General features: G+C 37.5%; 1 protein-coding gene across 2 annotated transcripts in view; it reads right to left on the bottom strand.

Moving 5' to 3' along the window:
- WDPCP (WD repeat containing planar cell polarity effector) overlaps positions 1-22,541 on the bottom strand; it is a 388,941-nt gene that overhangs the window by 304,084 nt on the left and 62,316 nt on the right. Inside the window, exon 1 of one of the 2 annotated variants that reach the window (XM_058683942.1) lies at positions 8,159-8,228. The exons of the other annotated variant lie outside the window; for it this stretch is intronic. The gene's annotated coding sequence lies outside the window, so the exon portion shown is untranslated. Of the gene's footprint in view, positions 1-8,158; positions 8,229-22,541 lie in introns of those variants that run through there. 2 annotated transcript variants of the gene reach the window in all.

The following is a 22,541-nucleotide window of genomic DNA, read 5'->3' as shown; positions in this document are numbered from 1 at the left end:
ATTTCCCACTAAAAAATACAGGACAAAGGAAGAGAGGGGCATTCTGCTTTATAAAGGACCCCTTTGGGGGCACCTGGATGACTCAATAGGTTAAGCAACTGACTCTTGATTTCAGCTCAGGTCGTGATCTCACAGTCGTGAGATCTAGCCCTGCATTGGGCTCCACACTGGGTGTGGAACCTGCTTAAGATTCATTCATTCATTCATTCATTCTCTCTCTCCCCCCCCCCTCCCTTCCTCTCCCTCAGTCCCTTCCCTGTTCATAAGCATGCACATGTGTATACACACACAAGCTCTCTCTCTCAAAAAAAAAAAAAAAATTGTAATAAATAAATAAATAAATAAATAAATAAATAAATACAAAGGACCCCTTTGTGGAACATTTGGTTTAGGGTAATAGCTGTAGAGGATGATACCCAGCTAGCTGTAGGGGATGACACCCAGCAGAAAGTAAGCAGGCCTGGCAGCCATTTGGATAAACATAGTCAACAAAAGTGTGGGATCCAGACAAAATGGGATCCACCCCAGCAAAAGTAGACATGGTGGCCAAGGAGTAATCCATACCACCTGGAGAAACAGCAATAATCAGGTGATGGAGTAAGCCTAACAAATAGTTGGGTGAGGCAAGTGAGAAGAAAATAACCAATGCCCATTAGTAAATGATTGTACTTGTTTATGAGCACATGTGACAACCCCTGCAGACTCCCCAAAATACATACAATTAAGGAGGCTTTGCAGGAGTCATACCCTAGCAGGTAGGCCAAAGATAGTCAAATATGGGTTATTCACCCTTCTTTTCCCCGAACTTTAAATATCTGCTGATAAGACCATATAAAACTAAAAAGAATTAATGGAGTAAATAAAACAGGTTTATAAAAATCTACAATAACTACATGGGCACAGTGAGAGGGGACCAAGTCATTATCCTTTTTAGCCCTCAAGATGTCTTGCCATCTTTACACTGTGCAGGTTCTTTAAAAGATACAGACCGGGGCGCCTGGGTGGCTCAGTCAAGTTGAGCGGCCGACTTCAGCTCAGGTCACGATCTCACGGTCCGTGGGTTCGAGCCCCGCATCAGGCTCTGGGCTGATGGCTCAGAGCCTGGAGCCTGCTTCCGATTCTGTGTCTCCCTCTCTCTCTGCCCCTCCCCCGTTCATGCTCTGTCTCTCTCTGTGTCAAAAATAAATAAACGTTAAAAAAAATTAAAAAAAAAAAAAGATACAGACCTTTAAACGTCTTGCATCTTACTCAAGAATGTCACCAGTTAAAAGGAATGCTGGTAATTTTCTTATTTGAAAAATTGCCTGGAGGAAGTAGTCAAGACTGAGCTTGTATTATTCAAATACTGTATTAGTGCACAAATAGTTGTTTTAAAGGAGGGTAAGAAAAGAATTTCAGAAGAATGATGGATTCTGCATTGTGGGATTGGGGTGTGAGCAGAGATTAAAAAGGGAGAGAAATAGGGAGTGCCTTAAAAAGTTAGCTGAGAAATGCTGTCCCTACTCAGTGCCCTTGTCCATTTCTCGGAGTAAAATCCAATGCACAATTTAGAACTAGAACAAAAGTAGCCATTTAAGGGGTTATGTGAAAAAAAAATGATTTAGTAAAAAATATAGCAAATAATAATCCAAATGAAAAGAAAAAGGAAAAACCTCTACAACAACAAAATGCCCATAATTTTTATGTTAAAATAACTTAAATTTCTACAGTTTTCTACCTAAATTCTGTAAGGTAGTTGATGACCATCCCAGATGCCCAGAAGCCCATCCTGAACCTAAACCTGTGATCTCCATGAGAGAATAAGCAGCATGATTTAAATTAATCTTGACCTAAATCTAGATGATTGTTCTGCTGTAGAGGCAGAATCTATGACAGTCCAAATATTGATTGATTGATTGATTCATTCATTCATTCATTCATTCATAGTGCACACAAGCAAGCAGGGGAGGAGCAGAGAAAAAGGGAGAGAATCCCAAGCAGGCACTGCTCTGACAGTTCAGAGCCCGATGTGGGGCTCAATCTCACAAACCATGAGATAATGACCTGAGCCAAAATCAAGAGTCAAACACTTAACCAACTGAGCCACAAAGGTACCCCTATGACACCAAATTTTGAGGACAAAATGGTGAGAGGATCCTAGAGAGCCTTCTTACTTTTTACTTCCATTTTTAAAAAGTTTAAAGCCTTCCCTTCAAAACTGGTTACATTGTAATAAATCAATATTTATTTGCCTTAAGAAAATTGTTACCATATAGACTAAATTTTAAGAAAGTAACATGCAAAATAAAAACAGCTGTGTTAAAACACTGAAACTTGCTTTACTTTTGATAATTTTTCTTTTGAAAAAGAAAAACTATGTTTTAGAGGTACAGATTACTTGCCACTAAATAAATCTGCAAAATACTTGTCTTCCTGGTTTCTGAAGTCAGCTATTTTGACTGGTTTGGGAAGAACAGGAAGCTTCAGGGCAAATAAAACCCTAATGTAAAACATGATGGGAAAGGAAAGAATTAACAAATAGAAGACACTGTTCTAGTTTAACAAAGATAAATGATACCTGGCGCCAACAAGACATTTAAAATAAATGTGTTATCAGCACAATACCTCAGAGAGCCTAAGGGAATCTTTGTTGGGCATAAACTTAGAGTGTATACTTGCTATTTATTACCAACAGACTTTCTGAGGAATATCTATTCACCAATTCAAAATGTACAAAAATGAAGACAACTAAAAAAGCATAAATTTAAGATAAACCACTGGTTAACTGTATCATTGGGCAATTTTCAAATTACATGAAACACAGCATATTCCCCCGTAATCTCTTGTCAAGCATCAACATAGAATCATTAATAATACCTGTTAAGCATATGCATGAACATAATTAGTCAATGTCACATTACCAGAAATTAAGATTTAAAATAATATTTTGAAATATTTAACACTAAACCAAACAATTAAGAAATGAAAACATTTGTGTAAAAGGGCAGAGTGGTCTCAAAATAGAGACCTCTAGCTTGGGTTGAACCTACTGCAACAGAAGATTAGAGCATTAGGAACACCAGACCGTTGGTACCTCAGAGAGTCCTATGATATTAATTATATTAATTAAATGTCACCAATATTTTGAGCACTTTAGGTGTATGGCATTTTACTGTGAGTCCAATATACGAAGATTTACAAAGTAGAATCTCTACTATCAAATAGTATCCATGTAGCAGATAAAATAACCACAAAAACAACATGAAGTTTATGGTAAGTGCTAATCTAGCAACAAAGGGTGTTCAGTAGGTGCTCTAGTTTGATCATAAAGTAGAATGGCATTGAGGATTGTTAGGTTTTTTTATGTTTATTTATTTATTTTGAGAGGGGGGCAGGGGCTAGGAGAGAGGGAGAGAGAATGAATTCCAAGCAGGCTCCGCACCATCAGCGCAGAACCCGACAGAGGGCTCAAACCCATGAACCATGAGATCATGACCTGAGGGGAAGTTGGATGCTTAACCGACTGAGCCACCCAGCTACCCTGAGCATTGTTAGATTTGACAGAGGGAGAGAAATAAAAATGAGGGAACAGTATACAAAAATTTAAGTTGCAAGGCTTATTTGAGAAATAATAAGCAATTGGTTTGGTGCACAAATAGAAGAGATAAATCAGGGCCACACTAAGGTAGTCGCCATCAGGACTTCACATCTGCTAGGTAGCTAATGAGGAATAGTGACAAGTTTCTGATCTGGTAAGGTATTCCAGAAAAAGTAATCAACAGATCAGAATTGTTGTTGGAAGATTTATTGTATTGGTGGTAATATTGACCGAGTGGAGGAAGAGGATACAAGTAACCTGTTAGAAAAGCTACATAGAAAAAGAAATAACACCAATATTCAGTAACAAGAACTTGATTTGGGATGATGGCAGTTGGAAAGTAGCTTAAAAGAAAAAAAAAAAAAACAGATTCAACTGATCTGTTGAAGAAAGTCAATATCCTATGAGGACTAATGAATTGTAGAAGTGAGAGAGAAGGAAGAATCTGGAATAACCCCCAATGAATAGGAATCTGGTTACTGCATAGAGAGTGGCCCTTGCCTTGAACATGCTTCCACTGAGCAGATATGTCTCTATCATCATGTGCCAGGTAAAAAGGAGCCAGTACATTCTCCCCTTGACTACCTCAACTACTCAATCCACACACCTCAGTCTGCCCAGCCACTGACTTAGCTGGCTACTCAGTTTCCTGAGTACTTTTCCCTTGCCCCTCAGTTTCTAACTCAGGCTCTCCCTCTTCCTTAGACTGTGATTCAGCGTCTTCACTCTGTGAAGGACTCACAAACATCAGTTTTCTTAGTTACACCCAGTTTACAAGAACCCCTTACACAGACCTGTTCCCACTTGGTTTATTCTAGTTTCAAGAGCAGACTTTGAATTAAAACATACACAGAAACAGGTTAGTCTAGAAAAGAAGCATGTTTTGCCAATGTCGGTAAGCTGAACTTTTGACACAGTGGGAATTCAAGGTATAAAAGTAGATATGGTTATGTCTAACTGATAGCTATAAATACAGAAAAGGGGCCTGGACTGTACAAAAACTATCTTGGGATTATATAAATAGAAAGTTAAAAATCACTGAGTAAGATCCCAAAACAAAAATAAAGCCAAGGATAGATATTTTGGTAATTCTCCAACAAGAAGATGATGAAAAAGAAATTAAGACAGTATAGTGTCGAAGGAAGGAAGGAAGGAAGGAAGGAAGGAAGGAAGGAAGGAAGGAAGGAAGGAAGGAAGGAAGGAAGGAAGGAAGGAAAAGAGGGGCATCTGGCTGGCTCGGTCAGTTGGGCGTCCAACTTTGACTTAGGTCATGATCTCTTGGTTTGTGGGTTTGAGCCCCAAGTCAGGCTCTGTGCTGACAGCTCAGAGCCTGGAGCCTGCTTTGGATTCTGTGCCTCCCCCTCTCTCTCTCTCTCTGCCTCTCCCTTGCTCACACTCTGTCGCTCTCTCAAAAACAAATAAATATTAAGAAAGGAAGAAAGAAGGAAGTAACAAACAAACAAACGTGTCAAGAAAACAAGAGAAGAAAAAATGGTATATGTGTTTTATTTTAAGTGGCTATATAGTGGTCAAACTTGTTTCTGAATTTCAATGTAGAAATGACCTCAATACAGTTTAATGAGAAGTAATGTTTTATCAAGGGCAGAGAGATTAAGTCTTCTAAGGAAGGTGTGGTTCTACTGCTCTGAATGCTGGGCTGTGAGCCAAAATGCCTCATTTCTAATCTAGCTATGACAGACTTACCCCAAACCATTTAACTTCTCTGCCTCAATTTCCCTACTTACAAAAATAAGGATAATGATACTGACCTACATTTGCAACAACGTTGTAAGGATTAATTAATGTTGTATACTGCTTTGAAGATGAAAAGCACTGAGCATTACTAGTTGGTATTGCATAACTAATTGCCTATTAATACTGAAAATTTTATCCTTTAATTTCATTCAAACAGCAGTTATCACATAAATGTTCTAGCTCCCTCAGTGACATTTACCTTCAATTATTATTATTAAATTATTTTTCTGTATCTAGATCTTTTCTAGATTGTATCATAAGTGTTATTCCATAGGATATAAAGATTTGATGAGCTCAGAAGTCTAGAACACTTTTTTAACCTAAATATTAAGTATAAATATTCAGGACATATTTATTTGCTAATGAGCAGCCATTGCAAGTATTCAATAAATGCTAAAAGGTAATACTCAAACTTATGAAATTTTAGATTTAACAAATAACACCAAGAAATTATATGGTAAAAGCAAAATACAAAAGCACAAAGCAGTGTATTGAAAACACTGTCTCTGGGGACCTGGGTAGCTCAGTTAGTTAAGTGTCAGACTCTTGATTTCCGTTCAGGTCTTGATCTCATAGTTCGTGAAATCGAACCCTGGTCAGGCTCCAAGCTGTCACTGTGGAGCCTGGTTGAGATTCTCTCTCTTCTTCTGTCTCCATCCCTTCCCCACTCATGTTCTCTCTCTCAAAATAAATAAATAAACTTTAGAGGTGCCTGGGTGGCTCAGTCAGTTAAGCATCTGACTTTGGGTCAAGTCATGACCTCATGCTTCATGGGTTCGAGACCCGTGTTGGGCTCTGTGCTGACAGCTCAGAGCCTGGACCCTGCTTCAGATTCTGTGTCTCCCTCTGTCTCTGACCCTCCCCCACTCGCGTTGTCTCCCTCTCTCTTAAAAATAAACATTAAAAAAAATTTTTTTAAATAAATCAATAGACTTTAAAAAAATTAAAAAAAGTCCTTATTTCTAAAACAACCTATACAACCTAAAAGTATACAAAAAATAAAGAAACTTTTAAATCCATTTTAAATTTACAATAGTAATGCATGCTTATTGTTTTAAAAAATACAAATATGGAAATATTTGATGTTAAAATGAGTATGTTCCCCTCCCAGCTGCCCTCTCCACTGTGAAAGGAGCCACTGCACAGTATGGCATGTGGCCTTACAGATTTTCTTGATATGCTTACAGTGTGTCCATACCCATACTTACTTCCTTTGTGTTTTTGTAAAGACAAGATTTTACGATACATACCATTTCCTTTTTTCACCTGAACACCACAGCATGGATATTCTCTATCTACATACACAGAATGACTTCATTGTTTGGGTTACTTTCCTCAACTAAAGATTGGATTTATTCAAGTATCTGAAAACATTCTACAATGGAAACTGTTATTAGATGCTGCTTGTTCTGTGCTATGGACCACGCACATACTGCCACGCTGTTTTCAGAAGACTTGAAAGGTCACTAATAGTTTAAAAACTGTACACCTGACAGAGAAGGAAGACAACTTAATGTTTCATCCAGATCCAGAAGTACATCCCTCACTATTTTTTAATACAATGTAAGATGGATGTAAGATGTTTCATTGGATAGTGATCGTAATTTACTTAACCATTTCCTCAATGTACATTCTGTTTCTACTTTTTGCCTTATAATCCCATGAAAACATATATGCACACTTTACATTTTGAGAGGTGATGCCAAACTGGCCTCCGAGATGACTCTGCCAATTGACATTTCTACCAATAACATTACTATCTTTTTCCCTATAACATGGAGAATTATCTTTTACATTTTTGCCAATCTGGTATGTGAAAATTGGATTCCTGTAGTTTTCAGTTTCATTTTTCCACTTATTAAAGAGATCAAACACCTTTTCATGGATTTTTAAATAATTTTATTTCTTCTATAAACTACTTGTTTCTATCTTTGCCTATCTTTCCAATGAGTTCTTTATCTCATTCTCTGTGTATTAATAACATTAATCCTTCATTGTATACATTGGACATATTTAGCCCTTGAAATTTTTTCATCAGCTTTATACATGAAGAAAATAAGAGAATACAGAATTCATTTTTTTGAAAATTGAGCATAACCTAACAGAAAGCTCTCTGAACTCCATTCAGCTAGTGAAGAAGTGGTTCTTCACAGCCGCTCACAGTTGGTCAGATGATGCTATTTCTAGATGAAGCAAAAGACAACAGATTCTTATGTTCCAGGAAAAGTGTGCATCACTCTTAATAAATAAAAGAGGTTAGAGGAGATTCTTTGCCTAGAAAGAAAAGTGGGAGTCCCTTCAAGTTCCCAAAATAAACTGTGGCAAAAATCTTTATAAATCTCCTGTTATACTTAAATTTGGAAAATATTCCCCTTGGGCATTGTTCAAATTGTTTAATTCATTTAAATAGATTTTGTCAGTTTAACATTTTTCATACTATAAGCAGTTTTGACATTTAGACAATTTATCAATGGCTTCTTTATTGTGGTCTGTTTCCTCTTCTTTCTACTCATTACATGCAACAAATTAAATTTCACTAATATTTAAAGATCAGTGTTGACCTTTGCATAGCCATTTTCTAGTTCCTGTTAATACAAACATCTTGTTTGCTGATGTTCATTTTCAATATTTTGCTGCACACAATTTCCATTATTCCAAAGAGACTTGTATCCAGTTGAAGTGCATTTTTTCAGTGACCTTGCAAAATAATTGCAATGGCTTACATCAGGAATTTGGGGGGGGGGGGGGGTATGCTTGCATAAGCAAATAATAATAACAACAATAAAATAATCTTTGCCTACCATCTCCTCTTATATATGTACCCACCTTTCTTATCTACAAAAATATGGACTTAATTCTTGTTAGGATGTATTTCAGTCACAACAATAAAAAGACAAAGAAACAGAAATGTTGGCAATACAATCATGATAATTCTAGATTACAATTGCATATGCTATACATGGATAGAAAGAAATGGGACTTTGAAGACAGAGTAAACTGAATTTCAGGAATAATTCCTAAAGAGCTGAGTTAAAGACAAGAGAACACTGAAATGCTCTTATCTAAACCACTGCTAACTGGTGAAATAATTTGTCAATTTAGATTTACTGTTTTAAAAAGCATATAAATCAAAGACTGTTGCAAAGTGAGCAAGAATGGAAAAAAAGATAGAGATCCTTTCTCTTCAAATAGAAAAGACAGTGAAAATTTTTGAAGTGGCCTCCAGCTATCACCTCAACCTTGTCAGATTTCACTTGTCAACACTTTGATGACAGATTGCCACCCCCTCCTCTAAAAAACAAACCCTAGTAACTGTTGAAAGAAACGGCTTCTTATAAAAGTGGAATATCTCATGCAATTTGATAGTTGTATACTTTAAAATCTTTTTTCCCCCAAAGAGACTTGAAAAACCTTTTTCTATGGCTATTATCAAAACTTAAAAGCTGAAGAACACTCCCAGTGTGGGGAAGAATAGGGGGTATAACATTTTTAAATACCTACTTAATGCATTTTATATTCATTATTTCATCTAATCCTCACAGTAACCCTCTGGAATTGTGTACTAAATTGTGCATGTATTTGCCTGTGTACATATGGTGTGCATGGGCATAAAAGTATTTTTCTGGGCAAGGAATAGCAGTTTCTCCAAGGAGTCTTTTTGCCTGCCCTCCCCCAACCCAAATCAACTCTGATAGACTAGAAATCTCTTAATTTAGATACGAAAATAGGTCTAAGGAGGTAAAGTAATTTGCACAAGTTCAGTCAGTTTGTTATAGGAACAGTTAGGGCTAGAATTCATGTCCACAGATTATCTGTGCAGTGCTCTTTCTACTCTACCTCCCTCTGCCTAAATGCTATGCTAAATAGAGCCTTTTAGTTAAGCTTCTGCTTAAGCACCTAAGACAGGTGTCAGTTTAGACTGATGTAATTAATCCATGGTGAAAGATACAGATGAAACCTATTTTCTGGCCAAATTTAATTTATTTTGCTTGGAAAACCCTTGGAGGAAGTTATGTGAATGACTATTTAAGGATTATTTTTAATTAGTATATTAGCAGTTTTTAAGTAAAATGATGTATCTAAAACATCTGATTAAAGTTGGTATTTCTTAGACACTAAAGAATCTTCACACTATTTACTTAACAAACTTCACAGATAATACAAAACTAAGCTCTAACATGAATTATTAATGTTTTACAGCTGAATGTTAAGTGAATTAAGGTCTTCTTTTTAAGTTATTGCATTATATCAGAGGTTTATTTCTATTTTGACTCCCCTTATTGGGTGGTGGTTCTCACTAAATTCACAAGCTCCTCAATCTCTATGACAAGTTCTTAATGAAATGTAAACAAGCCCTAAAAGCTCCCAGTTCATAAGAATTTTTGCAGTGAATCCTTTTATATTGTGATTGGATCTTCCTTCATACTCTTTATTCCCTGATTGGTCATTTTCACCTTTACTAATGGCTTGTCAGAGCATAATTACTTACATAATACTTTTGGTATTTTGTTTCAGTACTTGAATGGAAAACCAAAGAAGGTAACTCAGGAAAGAACAGCCTTTTCTTATTGAAATGAAGACTGTGAATAACCACCAAGTTCCCCCTGAGAAGGGATCAGTTTCACCTTAATACATTTAATACAGGCATACATCATCACAGCTTAAAATGTTAATAATTTCCTAATGAGTAGAAAATTATTAACTAATATTTAAAAATCAGAATAAAACAAGGAAGATTCTAGATTACTATCATGTTTTACCTTAAAGCCCAAACAAATCATGGATTAAAAAAAAAAAAAAATGTTTCCCATGCTTTTCAGACTGGACTGTCTTATCGAGGAGTAAATAGAATAACATATTTGAAAATATGTGGCAAATGACCATTGTTCAATAAATGCCAGTTTCCTTTTCCTCAATATTCATATCTGTAAAACAGACCCTGATTTCAATAGAAAAGAAAAAAATACTCTGATTATTTTAGTGTTTCACTAAGTATCATTTCATCTTCTAATTATTTTAGTTTGGGTCAATCTACATTTGCAAAGCATCTACCATGTTCCAAATTGGGCCAGACATTGTGCTAGGCATTCAAGATATAAAGGTGGGAAAAAACCTAAGAACTTACATGTGAGGAGGTGGTAACTTAGTGGAGGATGGGGGGATGGGAAAAGAAAAACAATGAATACAATTACATCAGAGTATGGAAAATAAAGTAGAATCATATCCAAGGAAGAAAGTACAGAGAAAAGAGTTATCAATTCTAACGTCTAACACAATCTCAGCCACAAAAATTGAAATTATAAATCTACTTTCAGAACCAGAGGCCTCTTTAGAGAAAATGAATACCTAGCATAGGACTGGGTCACATAAAGCTACTGTATGCTTCACATTGAAACTTTATGTATCTGATAATCAATGGATACATTTAACACAGGGTTGCTTTTTTTTTAATCAGAATTCAACATTAAATCAATATCACTTTATAATCAATCGTAAATTAGAATGAAGGAAACATTGCCTATATCAATGCTTGATTGATTTTTTTTTTGGTAGCACAACCAGCTCAAAGTTGGCAACATACACAAAAATCCTACATAGAGGACCATCCCAATAAAGATAGGGGGTTGAGCACATATAAAATGACAGTAAACAACAGAAAGAAAACTCACAAGGCAAGGAGAATGAGAAATAGGGCAACAAAATAGTTATCAACAAAATTTTGGAGAGTAAAAAGCTGATGGATAAGAGGTAACTGACAATAGACTCAAAAAAGTGTAAAGCCAAGAATACATGTAGGGTGGATGGCTAAGAGCCAAAGAGTTCATGCACTAGAACTCTAAAAAGGCTCAGAAACTAGAAGCATCAAGTACTTTTGAAGGAATGCTTAGGAAGGGGCGCCTGGGTGGCGCAGTCGGTTAAGCGTCCGACTTCAGCCAGGTCACGATCTCGCGGTCTGTGAGTTCGAGCCCCGCGTCAGGCTCTGGGCTGATGGCTCGGAGCCTGGAGCCTGTTTCCGATTCTGTGTCTCCCTCTCTCTCTGCCCCTCCCCGTTCATGCTCTGTCTCTCTCTGTCCCAAAAATAAATAAAAAATGTTGAAAAAAAAAAAAATTAAAAAAAAAAAAAAAAAAAAGGAATGCTTAGGATTGAAAACAAGCGAACTGTTTGAAACTCTATGTAAAGAATACTTAGACTTCTAGGTGCTATTCTCTGCCAGCACAGCTGGACTATCCCTCCCTATCATAGAAGAAAACTGTAAAATGACTCTTTAGAGGTGGTTTCAGAGCAACTACTTAAGAAACAAAACATTACTGAAAAATAAGAGAGCTACTCTGAAAAGAGGGAGGAAAGGGAGGAAATAAAAATAAGACAGCCAAGGGGCGCCTGGGTGGCGCAGTCGGTTAAGCGTCCGACTTCGGCCAGGTCACGATCTCGCGGTCCGTGAGTTCGAGCCCCGCGTCAGGCTCTGGGCTGATGGCTCGGAGCCTGGAGCCTGTTTCCGATTCTGTGTCTCCCTCTCTCTCTGCCCCTCCCCCGTTCATGCTCTGTCTCTCTCTGTCCCAAAAATAAATAAAAAACGTTGAAAAAAAATTAAAAAAAAAAATAAAATAAATAAGACAGCCAAAATAAATAACTCAAATGAATGTTGAGGAAATCTCCCTGAAAGTAAAAAGAAATGCATACTTACACACACACACACACACACACAGAGAGAGAGAGAGAGAGAGAGAGAGAGAGAGAGAGAGAGAGAGAGAAATCTGGAGAATCAGTCAGATTAATCCTAAATCACACATATGACTAAGGAAGAAAATAGAGACAGTGGAAGGAAGGGAAGAAATTATCAAAGAAAAAATACAAGAAAATTTCCCAGAACTGAAGTACATGAGTTTCTAGGTTGAAAGAAATTGTCAAGTACCCAACACAATGGTTTACAAAAGAGTCACCCCCTAGGCATATCATTACAAAATCAAAACACTGGAGATAAACAAAAATCTTAGGTTTCCAGAGAAGAAAAAAATAAACCATGACAAAAACAGGTCACTTAAAAAGGATCAAGGCATCAATCAGACTTCTCAACACTAGCAATGGAAGTTAGAAGTCAAGGAAGTACTGCTTTCAATCTCTCAAGGAAAATTATTTCCTACCTATAATTCTATATGTAGCCAAACTATCACTTCAGTGTGAGATTAAAGATGTTCAAAGAGGCAAGGTCTCAAAAATTATTGTGCATTTTTTAAAGGAAATTACTGAAAAATGTGTCCCACCAAAGGATACAATTAACCATGAAAGAGGACGATATGGGATCCAGGAAATAAAGGATCCAACACAAGAACAAGGAAAAAGGATTTCCAGAATAGCAATAAAGGGAAATCATACAAGGATAAAACTGTATCTCATGCACAATAAAGGAAGAGAGCAAGCTCCATGAAGAATATTGCCAAGAAAAAAAAATTGACAGTAACAGACTACCTGATGCATACAAATCTACAGAAAGAAGATTTATACTTTTGCTGGGAAAGTTGGGATGAGAAAATAATAGGTCTATAAAAAATAAGCAAATTGTAAAAGTAATGCAATTATTAACTGCATAGAAAACACAATTATACAAGAAGAAAAATGTAATCTTTGTATGTTACACTGCTAAACTTTTATTACATACAGTTAGAATACTGGAGACATACAATTCAAATTAACCAAAAACTGTGGTATACCTGTGTTGGAAGAGAGAGAAGTTTGTATGGGAGGGCATAAGTGCTAAGGCAGGGGTTAAGTTCTCTTCCAAAGTGACAATTTAATAGGCTAAAAAGTAAAATTTTCAAAATGAAGAAATAAGCAATGCATGTTGTTTACAAATACAGAGGTAAACACCAGAAGAAATAACTAAAGAACTGAAAGTGCTTGCCTCTGGTTGGTGCTGAGGATCAGAAATGCCGTGGTTATTGATAAGCCTTACAGAACTCTCCTTATACTATGTATGTGTGCCATTTTGATTTAAAGAAAAAGTTTCCCACCTCGTCCCAAGTTTATTCAGAACACATCTGAAGACAGAAATAGCAGTGAACATTGAGTAAATGTTTCAATCCTGCTGTCTCACTCACTCCTATGCTAACAATGCCTTTAATGTCTTGGTGGGCATCCTTTATTCTCCCTCAATTGATGGTCTATTTAACCACTGTAGTAGCAGCTAATCATACTACTTCAACAGGCACTCTCCATGAAAGAATACTTTCTATTAGAAATAAAATTAGTATTTTCCTGAGATAATTCACCACTTTGACTTTGCAACATTCCACGATGTCATCTGGCATTTAAAAATAGGTGCGAAACTGCAGAGCTACCCACAGTTAGCATTTATTTTTTTAGGAGATGCATATTCTGTAGATTGTCAAGCTAACTTATTAAAGCATTAGGTAGACATTAAATACCCCACTACAGATACGGAGCTTGGGAGTGAGATCTAGAATAAAAATGTTAGGGAGCCAATTAAGTAGTTGAAGCCATAAGTGTGGATGGTGAGAGAGGGTGGTACCTTAAAGGAGTCTCAGGACAGAGGGAGGGTTGTTTGTTTGTTTGTTTGTTTGTTTAAGATGGAAGAGACGTAAACTATCAATTATTCTCATCACTCTTGTGTTTGCAACCTCTTCTCCCATATCCTCCTTCCTAGAGGAATTAGACAGGGCCAGGGCTGCAAAGAGCACAGCGTCAATACTTGGTTTTGGTGCCAACTCAGGCTGCAGCTGTGTGTCTGTAAACAGTACAGTTCAGAATTTGTCACAGATGGTGCCAACCAATGAGAAGGTGTCTAGGTATTCAAAGCAGGGTTTGCTATTTTTTCAGTAGTTAGTAAATATTATATGTCAGTTATTTTCTAATAAAGAAAAATTGGGTGGTATACATATTTTAATTACAAAATATTTTTTAAATTTATAGCTTAATACATATCAGTGCATGGCGGATTTGGCACAAACACTGGTTTAACTACATATCCCCTTCCATAGACATTCCAATGTACACTTACGTGAAGTACCTAATTTATTAAATTAATGTTTGGACATGATTTATTCAAACGTCAGTTTATGGTATGACTTTGTTACAAATTATTCAATATGTGGCATACTCAGAAAAGTGCTTTAACTTAAAGATACTCAATAAAAGGTTTAACACTCTTATAAAGCAATGGTCAACTCCTGAAAACTACATTTGTGTTGGGTGTTATTAGCCTTCTACATATAAATCTCTGATTATGCTAATAAGGAAATAAATGTGATTTGCCTTTAGAAGTTGCATTTACTTGTTTTTAAACTCAGCAAGTTTGAAAAATCTCAAAGGTTTTAAAGTTATTCATTTTATGTTTGATCAAGAAGAAAGAAGTTCTAAAAAAAAAAAAAAAGAAGAAGAAAGAAGTTCTCTTCTCAGCTAATTAGAGAGTTCCCACTATATGGTGAGTGCTTTTAGAGAGTTCCCACTATATGGTGAGTGCTTTGTACGCATTGTTCTCATTTAGACTTTACAACAACCATATGAGGTAGTATTTTCCTGTTTTATAAAATAGAAAAGTGACGGAGGTGTATTTTAACACAAATCTAAACCAAACTCATCATTTTGTCACTACATGCTTCTTTCACTGTAGGTAGGGTATTTAAGACCACTTAAAATTTTTTTTTTTAATGTTTTATGTATTTTTGAGAGAGAGACAGAGTATGAGCAGGGGAGGGGCAAAGAGAGAGGGAGGCACAAAGCCTGAAGCAGGCTCCAGGCTCTGAGCTGTCAGCACAGAGCCTGATGCGGGGCTCTAACTCATGAACCATGAGATCATGACCTGAGCAGAAGTTGGATGCTTAACTGACTGAGCCACCCAGGCACCCCAAGACCATTTTTAAAGAAGTTGTGACTGCTCCGTCCCATTTTCCAGCTGCTACAGCTGTCAATGAGGCTCAGTACCTTCCTTTGCAGATGACTGTCACCCTCCAGGCCAGAGTGAGAGGGCATAGCCAGAACCATGTTGTGATGACATTCAAACAGCCTATGAAGACCACTTTGGGAGAGGGAGAGCTGGCCCCTCCACAACGACCAGCACTCCCTTGCCAACCACATGCTTGAGCCTCCTGGGCCTTATATCCACCACCTCCAGGCCAGCCATCAGATCACTGCAATCTCTTGAGAGATCCAGCACCAGAACTGCCCATTGAAGCCACTCTCGAATATATGATGCACACAAACTATGAGGATAACAAATGTTTAAGTTCTGACATTGTTTTATTAGATTAAATATATGAGCAATTCATTTTGAATGTGGGTAACCTTTCCAGTCTTACCACCAACTCATTTCCCTTCCCCAACATGTAATACTCTATGGCTACAAAGAAAGCTCAATGTCTTACTAAAAGAGAGAGGGGGGAGGACAAGACAGAGCATGGAGAAAGGAAGAAAGGAAGAAAGGAAAAAAGGAAAAAAAGAAAAACAAACAAAAACTCCGCCCTTGCAAGTCTTTCTATCAGTCACCACCCCTATGTTCTCTTTTCCCTTCTTGACTCAGCTTCTTCTAAAACATATCCTAATCTTGCTACTTCTTTCTATCTCCATTATTACCTCTCTAGCTTAGAACACCATCTTTTCTTGTATGGAGCATTTATTTCATGCCTTCTGACCAGTCTCCCATTTCAACATTTGAACCTTCATAATTCATTTCCCATAGAAATAGAATAATATTTTTATAATTTTAATATATAATGTATAATATGTAATCATCGTTAATATAAAATATTTTTAAATATACAAATTAGACCATTTTATTCATTTGTGTGAAGCTCTTCAAAAGCTTTTCCTTGCATGTCTTAAAATCCTTACACTGGCTTATAAATGCCTATGTGAGTGGCCTCTACTTCTACTATGTAATCTTCCTTCACTCTCCCTAGAAAGACAAGTCGGGATAAAAGCGTAGACCTTTCAATTAAATGCAGCAAATCTGAACTTCATCCCACGTGTCAATAATTTTCAAACTTTTTTTTTCCTGGTAGACCAGACCTTAAATAAAATATTACACTCAACTCCAATATATAAAACTTGTAAAAGTAGAGATGCTCTGGTAGAAGCAAGGTCCAGGGGTCCACCCCTAATACCCCTTCCTACCACTAATACCAACAGTTCTCTAAGGCCAAATGGCTACAAGTAGGGGGACAACCTTTATTTCTCAATTTCTAGTTGTATCGGATTGCTTGGATTGACCTTCCCTGGCTTAACTTTTCTCCCACATTTTGTCTTTTAACTCTAACTGAGAGTATTTATTTGACCTTATCTTCCAGATTACTATTTCAGTCTGTAAGATTTATTACCTTGTTTTACTCTTCTCATATACAGAAGATATACTTTTTTTTTTAATGTTTATTTATCTTAGAGAGATACAGAGCATGAGCAGGGATGGGGCAGAGAGAGATGGAGACACAGAATCCAAAGCAGGCTGCAGGTTCTGAACTGTCAGCACAAAGCCCAACGCAGGACTCAGACTCAGGAGCTGTGAGATCATGACCTGAGCCAAAGCTGGATGCTTAACCGACTGAGCCACCCAGGAACCCCAGAAGATACACTCTTGGACAACACAGGTTTGAACTGCACAGGCCCACTTATACCAGATTTTTGTCAATAAACACACTACAGTGCTATGAAGATATTTTCTCTTCCTTATGATTTGCTTAATACATTTTCTTTTCTCTAGCTTACTTTACTATAAGAGTATAGTATATAATATATATCACATACAAAATATGTGTTAATCAACTGTTTATATTATCAGTAAGGCCTCCAGTCAACAATAGGCTATTCGTAATTAAGTTTTGGGGGAGTCTAAAGTTATACTTAGATTTTAGACTGTGCATGGAGTTGGCACCCTTAGCCCCCCACATTGTTCAATGGTCAGTGGTATGTGGTGTGTGTATGTGTGTGTATATATATATATATATATATATATACATATATATACGTATATATATATATGTATGTATATCAGAGACAATGAGATCATTGTCTCATTGCTTCTTTTGAATAGTGGTCTATTCTTGTTCCATTATCTTCTGGAATCTCTCAGAAGTTATTTATTTGAATATATTTCATATGCTTTTCTTTGAATTAAATGTTTCATCCAAATCAGTGGTCTGTTCATCTTGGCTCTTCTTTTCCCTGCTGTTCGTTCTTTTATCAGTCTCTGATGATCCTTGGCCATCCATTCGTATTTATTTAAATTTTTTTTTTTTCAACATTTTTTATTTTATTTTTGGGACAGAGAGAGACAGAGCATGAACGGGGGAGGGGCAGAGAGAGAGGGAGACACAGAATCGGAAACAGGCTCCAGGCTCCGAGCCATCAGCCCAGAGCCTGACGCGGGGCTCGAACTCACGGACCGCGAGATCGTGACCTGGCTGAAGTCGGACGCTTAACCGACTGCGCCACCCAGGCGCCCCCATCCATTCGTATTTATAAACAAAAATTTCATTTGATGAGTATACACAGCTGGCCATATAGGTGTTTCGCCAATCTGGTCTCTCTCCTGTACAGGAAGGCTGACTGCTGGTAATATAATGGCCAGAGTCACATTAAGATGTGTAGACTAGCATACAGAGGCAAGCTGAGGAGGCTCCAAGTGACAAAAACAAAAGAGTTTTACTCTGGTTGTGGAAAACTCTAACATATTTCCCTCCTGGGCAGGGCTATCTTTTATTTTTCCTCCATCCACATCTGTAACATAGGTAAATCCTCCCAAGGTACTTCATGTTCTACTCTTTTCTCATGTCCCTACAGCCACATTGGGAGCCTTTCCCAGATAAGTAGTTTGCCTAATGTATGGCTTTGAAATTTCAGAAATGGGCCAATGCAACTGCTGCCTGCTACTGCTATTATGTGTATGTATGTGTGCATATGTATATGCATGTCTATGTGTATGTGTGTGTGCATGTGTCAGAGAGGGAGAGGGAGAGGGAGAGGGAGAGGGAGAGGGAGAGGGAGAGGGAGAGAGAGAAGGAGAGAGAGACAGAGAGAGAGAGAGGGAGAGGGAGGGAGGGAGGGAGGGAGAGGGAGAGAGAGGAAAGAAGGGAGAAGTAGACATGAGTATCTGCATGATTTGAGGAGAAAGAACTGGGCAAAGAGAAATACTTTCTTCTATTTAAGGTACATACCTTTAAATAATTACTCCTACTACCAAGAACTTGAAAGTTTTGATGCTCTACTTTCATGCACAGTTGTTTTCTGTGCCATTTTGGGCTGTCATTTTCCAGCCTTCTGCTTTCTGTCTCTCAGGAATTCCTCGCAATATCTGATGGCACCATTTCCTGTCATCCAACAGTGCTGAAAATTTATCTTTTAATTCTTCCGGTTTGAAAGAATTTGGAAAAGAAAGGGAAGTAGTGGCATCTATTCAAAAAGTGATTTAGAACAGGAAAAGGCCCTAGAATATCTATAAATTTAAAAGAAAGATATAGTGGAGTAACAAAGGCTATAGATAGAATAAAATTCAAACCTCTTGTCATGACCTACTTCTTTAAATTCATCATTTAGCACTGTCCTCCTTAGCTCGCTACAATCCAGAAACATGGGCTTTCTTTTTGTTTCTCAAAAAATATTAATCTCATTCCTACTTCAGAGCTTTTGTGCTGTTCTTTTATGTACAAATCTGATTCTTCTCGTAATTCAGATCTCTGTGCATATCAATTCTTCCTAAAAGTCTTCTCCAATGATGACCATATAAAACAGGACCATCTCAGTTTCTGTCACACCATTCTTTTTAATTTTAACTTTATTGGGCTTATCTTATTCTAAGATTATCTTGATTATTTCTTTGCTTTTTTGTCTCAGTACCTCCACTAACATAAGTGCTACATAAAGCTGCTTTGTAACATCCATACTGTATCATAATAAATATTTGGTAAATGAAGATTTGAGAAGACTTAGCCATGACACAAGATCTCAGAAGTCCAAAGAGAAGAGCATGAAAATCAAAGTTGAAGCGTTAGCCATGAAAAAAAAATGACTTATTTCTGAGATAGATAGGAATGAAAGAGGATGAAGATTAAGATGTTTTGAGATGCTGGAAGATAATTCTGTATAGGTATCTCAGGTTTCTGCAAAAAAAGGCACTGAGTGCCCTTTTTTTCTACACTATCTTTTCAAGGATAGCAAACAACCCTGGAAAATAGAGTTAATGTTTCTTAATTTTTTTTTTTAACGTTTATTTATTTTTGAGACAGAGAGAGACAGAGCGTGAACGGGGGAGGAGTAGAGAGAGAGGGAGACACAGAATCGGAACCAGGCTCCAGGCTCTGGGCCATCAGCCCAGAGCCTGATGCGGGGCTCGAACTCACGGACTGTGAGATCATGACCTGAGCCGAAGTCGGACGCTTAACCGACTGAGCCGCCCAGGCGCCCCTAGAGTTAATGTTTCTTATGAAGCAAAGGGCAGGCATGCTTACTTCCAATTATAAAAGATTTAGGTTCCCTAAGCTCACGGTTCCTCTTCCATAATGCAGCCCACTGCATGTGTAGGTGTCAGCTGGCACTCTTCAGGGAACTAGGGTTCAGGGAACCAGTGCAAAGAATGCTAGTACTTCAACCCCTCGATTGCTGAGAATGAAAACTGTCTTTCACCTCTGACCCAGGCATCTTATGTTTTCTACCAGCATCCATAAAACTGTAGCGGGCTAACTTACTAGTGTGCAAGTAAGGTAAAATGTCAGACTCTTCATGCTTCTTTTTTCCTTTTTTTTTTTTTTTTTGAGTAAGTGCATGCACACACAAGCATACACACGTGTGAGCAGGGGAGGGGCAGAAAGACAGGAAGAGAGAATCTTAAGCAGGCTCCACACTCAGCGCGGAGCCCCACACTGGGCTTGATCTCACAATCCTAAGATCACGAACCCAGCTGAAATCAAGAAGTCGGAGGCTTACGCAACTGAGCCACCCAGGCTCCCCTCCTCATGTTTCTTGATATGAAGTAGGGACCAAAAAAAGTGGCACATTAAAGCTTAATAACTTATTTTTTCCTAATGAAGAATGGAAAGAGGTCTTCTGTTGAGTTAAGGCAAGGTGAATAGGGGGAGGCTTAACACAAGCGATTTTAGATAAAGTCACTATGAGAAAAAGGAAAGGAAGCAAACTGGAAGTGAACGCCTCCACTTCACCCTGTCCCTTCCACCAGTTCAAATACTGTTGTTGGGGTTTTTTGCTTGTTTTATACTAATTTCCTATTCTCTCCAGTGCTATAGTTTAATTGGGTTCTGGCCCTGTGCTCCTTTTCCTGGCCCTTTGTCCCAATCTAACCTGGTAGATTAATCTTATCAAAAAACAAATCTTTTAGCATTCTTTTATTTATAAAACACTGAAAATTACATTAATGGCATGATCATATGAATTTTTTTTAAATTGTGAAATATATCATACAAAGTATGAAATATAAAAGTACTATTTAATAAATACAATAAATATCTTGTATCCACCATACAGCTTAAGAAACAGGACACTACCAGTACCTTAAAACCCTCCTGTCCCCTCCCAGTCACATCTCTCCCATTCCCTCCTCCAGAAGTGACTAACACCCTGAATTTTGGGTTACTTCCCTTTTTCAAAATAGACTACTACCTATATGCATATCCTTAAAGAATATGTTGCTGTAAGTGGATAAACAAGATGTAGTATATCTACACAATGAAATATTAGTATTATTCAGCCTTTAAAAGAATGAAATCATTCTAGTTAAAATCCTCCTATGTCTTCCTATTGCCAAAAACGTACAGCATGTCAAGCAAGGCCTTCATTATCATTTCCCCCTACTACCCATCTAGTCCTATCTCTAACATGAACCCTAGAACTGTCACTAGCTGACATACAACTTGTTAGTTCTATAGCTTTATACTTTCCTACCTTTTACTATGTTGCCCCTTTACCTGGAATAGTATTTCCCACCATTCAGGAGCTTCCTTAAATGTGATTTTCAGATGCAACCTCCTCCATGAAACATCCCTGAAGCAAAGACAGAATCTTTCCTTCATCTGAAATTACACAGCACTTCATCTGAATTTCCCATATAGTGTGCATTTTCTACCATTATGTTTCTACTCTGCCTGATATCCTTTTAATCACTCTCATCCATTGGTTTCAGTGACACTGCACTCTCCTCATTTTCATCCTACCTCTCTCTACCTGCTACTTTCTAATATTTTTCACTGGTTCTTCCTCTGTCCATCTCTGAAATATTGGATCCCTTAGGGTCTTCTTTTCAGAATCCTCTGAGATCTCATCTCTTTATATCCTCCCTGTAAAACACCCCATCTACTCCAATTACTACCTATATGCTGATGACTCTTAGTCACTAGTCCTCATTTCTCTCCTGAGCAGCTAGTTTATATATCCAACTTCTACTGGCCATCTCCACACACTCTTTCACATTAATTTGGAAGTTTACCATTTATAAAACTGAATTCATATTCTTCCCTGATTCCTTCCATTATTCCAATCATATTGAATGGACGCACTATGTACCTAGTTACCTGGGTTAGAAACTTGAGTGTCACCTTTACTACTATTTCTTCCACAAACCTCCACATCCTATCACCAACACTGTCGCTGTTACCAGTTAAAATTTCATAAATTCATCTAGTTCTTTCCATCTCTACTGAACCAAAATAGCTTATGACTTTTTATCTCAACCAATTACTCAGAAAGTCCTCATTGTGTATCTTCGTCTCTAATCTAACTTCTTCCAACCCATTCTCCATCCTGCTGCTAGCACAATCTTTCCAAACAGCAACAAGAATTGTGTCATTTCTCTGAAAAACCTTAACAGCTTCCCACTGCACCAAGGTTGAAATTCCAAAATACACAAGACCACACATGAAATCCTCCTTGTTCATGCCACCACCTTCGTCTCTGATCACTGAAGTCTTAGATCCCATGAGTCATGCCATGTTTTCTAACTCCTCTGTGCCTTTGCACATACTTTGTGTGAAATGCACTTAACCATCCCTACTTCCCTTCCCCTTCCAACACTTCACCTGGTTAACCCTCATACATGCTAAGCCTCAAGTTAGCCAAAACTTTCTCCAGGAAACTTTCCCCAACACCAGGCCCCACTAAGGTTTGGTTAGATGGACAAACCTAATTCCACCACAGGTACTTTCAGTGTATCCTGTATGTTCCCCAATCACAGTACTCATCAACTTACATACTTAG

Source organism: Neofelis nebulosa, chromosome 9, assembly GCF_028018385.1.
Source record: "Neofelis nebulosa isolate mNeoNeb1 chromosome 9, mNeoNeb1.pri, whole genome shotgun sequence".
In the NCBI taxonomy this organism is placed as follows: Eukaryota; Metazoa; Chordata; class Mammalia; order Carnivora; family Felidae; genus Neofelis; species Neofelis nebulosa.
This window is presented reverse-complemented; position numbering and strand designations above follow the sequence as displayed.